Source organism: Homarus americanus, unplaced genomic scaffold, assembly GCF_018991925.1.
Source record: "Homarus americanus isolate GMGI-L3 unplaced genomic scaffold, GMGI_Hamer_2.0 scaffold7626, whole genome shotgun sequence".
Classification (NCBI taxonomy): Eukaryota; Metazoa; Arthropoda; class Malacostraca; order Decapoda; family Nephropidae; genus Homarus; species Homarus americanus.
This window is the reverse complement of record NW_024718273.1, coordinates 17874824-17877813: the sequence shown is the minus strand read 5'-3', so window position 1 is coordinate 17877813 and position 2990 is coordinate 17874824.

Here is a 2990-nt window from a genome sequence, read left to right as displayed (position 1 = left end):
GGTGTCTAACGCACACACTGGGTGTCTATTACTGTACACACACTGGTGGGTGAATGGGTGTCTATTACTGTACACACACTGGTGGGTGAATGGATGCCTATTACGCGTACACACTGTGTGAATGGGTGCCTATTACTGTACACAACTGGTGGGTGAATGGGTGCCTATACGTACACACCGGGGGTGAATGGGTGTCTATTACTGTACACACACTGGTCGGTGAATGGGTGCCTATTACTGTACACACACTGGTGGGTGAATGGGTGTCTATTACTGTACACACACTGGTGGGTGAATGGGTGTCTATTACTGTACACACACTGGCGGGTGAATGGGTGTCTATTACTGTACACACACTGGTGGGTGAATGGGTGTCTATTACTGTACACACACTGGTCGGTGAATGGGTGTCTATTACTAAACAACACACTGTGGGTGAATGGGTGTCTATTACTGTACACACACTGGTGAATGGGTGTCTATTACTGTACACACACTGGACGTTCTTGTCTCACAAATTTGCTTAGCTTTTTCTCAGAAGTATTTGAAGCGGTAGATAATGATAAGTCATATGATATAATTTATTTAGATTTCAGTAAAGCATTCGATAGAGTCTCATGAGAGATTGATAAGGAAGGTAGAAGCACATGGAATAGGTGGATCAGTATAAAATGGATTAGGTCATGGTTAACTGGTAGGAAACAAAGAGTCAGCATAAATGGATTAAAGTCAGACTGGGTGCGGTCAAAAGCGGAGTTCCCCAGGATCTGTATTAGGCCCTCTGCTGTTTGTTATATTCATTAATGATCTTGATTTAGGCATAACTAGTAGGATTAGTAAATTTGCAGATGATACCAAAATGGGGAGATTGATAAATTCAGACAGTGACTTTGAACACCTTCAAAGAGATCTAGATACCTTACATGAGTGGTCAGTAGACTGGCAAATGAATTTTAATACTGATAAATGCAAGGTACTACAGATAGGAAGACGAATACAAACGTTAAGTATAAACTAGGTAACACGGAAATAGAAAAACTCAGTTTGTGAAAAAGATCTAGGTGTATTTGTTGCAACGACTTGAAACCTAAAACAATGTTTTAGCGTTCGCCCAAACAGGATTCTGGTTCATATCTAGGTCTGTGAGTAACAGAACTGCTGACGTTATCTTGAAACTTTACCTAGCATTAGTGAGACACGGATTATGGTTCAGTTCTGGTGTCCTTATTATAGAATGGACATAGATTCTTTGGAGAGAGTAACAAGAAGAATGACAAAATGATCCAAAATATTAGAAACCTTCCATATGAAGAAAGACTGAAAAGCTTAGGCTTACATTCATTAGAGTGAGTTAGGGGAGATATGATAGAGGGTGTACAAGTGGGTAAGGGATTAACAAGGGTAAAATGGAAGATGTTCTGAAGCTCAGTAATAACGAAATAACTAGAACAAATGGCTTTAAATTAGATAAATTCCGATTCAGAAAGGATATAGGCAAGCACTGGTTTGGTAATAGAGTTGTGGATATGTGGAATAGGCTACCGAGTGCTATAGTAGGATCGGGGACGCTAGGGAGCTCAAGACGAAGTTGATAGGCACATGGAAGTGCTGGGATGGTGTGAAAGGGATCTGCCCTGTATGGCCAGTCGGCCTCCCGTATCCCACTTTCTGTTCTTATGTTCTTATTACTGCATACCACACTGGGTGAATGGGTGTCTATTACTGTACACACACTGGCGGGGAATGTGTCTATTACTGTACACACACTGGTGGGTGAATGGGTGCCTATTACTGTACACACACTGGTGAGTGAATGGGTGCCTATTACTGTACACACACTGGTGGGTGAATGGGTGTCTATTACTGTACACACACTGGTGGGTGAATGGGTGCCTATTACTGTACAACACACGGGCAGTGGGTGCCTATTACTGCACACACACTGGCGGGTGAATGGATGCCTATTACTGTCCACACACTGGCGGGGAAGCCTATTACTGTACACACTGGTGGGTGAATGGTGTTCATTAATAACACTGGTGTGAATGGGTGTCTATTACTGTACAAAAAACTGGTGGGTGAATGGGTGCCTATTACTGTCACACACACTGGCGGGTGAAGGGTCACACGTACACACACTGGCGGGTGAATGGATGCCTATTACTGTACACACACTGGCGGGTGAATGGGTGCCTATTACTGTACCACACTGGCGTATGGGTGCCACCACACGATGAATGGGTGCCTATTACTGTACACACACTGGCGGGTGAATGGGTGCCTATTACTGTACACACTGGTGGGTGAATGGGTGCCTATTACTGTACACACACTGGTAAGTACTGGCGAAGGTGCCACTGTACACACACTGGTGGGTGAATGGGTGCCTATTACACACACTGGTGGGTGAATGGATGCCATTACTGTACACACACTGGCGGGTGAATGGATGCCTATTACTGTACACACACTGGTCGGTGAATGGGTGCCTATTACTGTACACACACTGGTCGGTGAATGGGTGCCTATTACTGTACACACTGGTGGGTGAATGGGTGTTTGCCACCGTACACACACTGGCGGGTGAATGGGTGCCTATTACACTACGTCATATAAACTGGGATTTGTCATGTATAACCATCGCAGCACCTGACACCTGTGCTTGACAGGGTAAATGACAGGGTGTATGACAGGGTGTGTATGACAGGGTGTATGGTGGTGTATGACAGGGTGTTATAACAGGGTGTATGACAGGGTATGACAGGGTGTGTGACAGGGTGTATGACAGGGTGTATGACAGGGTGTATAACAGGGTGTATGACAGGGTGTATGACAGGGTGTATGACAGGGTGTATGACAGGGTGTATGACAAGGTGTATGACAGGGTGTATGACAGGGTGTATGACAGGGTGTATGACAGGGGTGTATGACAAGGTGTATGACAGGTGTATGACAAGGTGTATGACAGGGTAATAGACAGGGTGTATGAC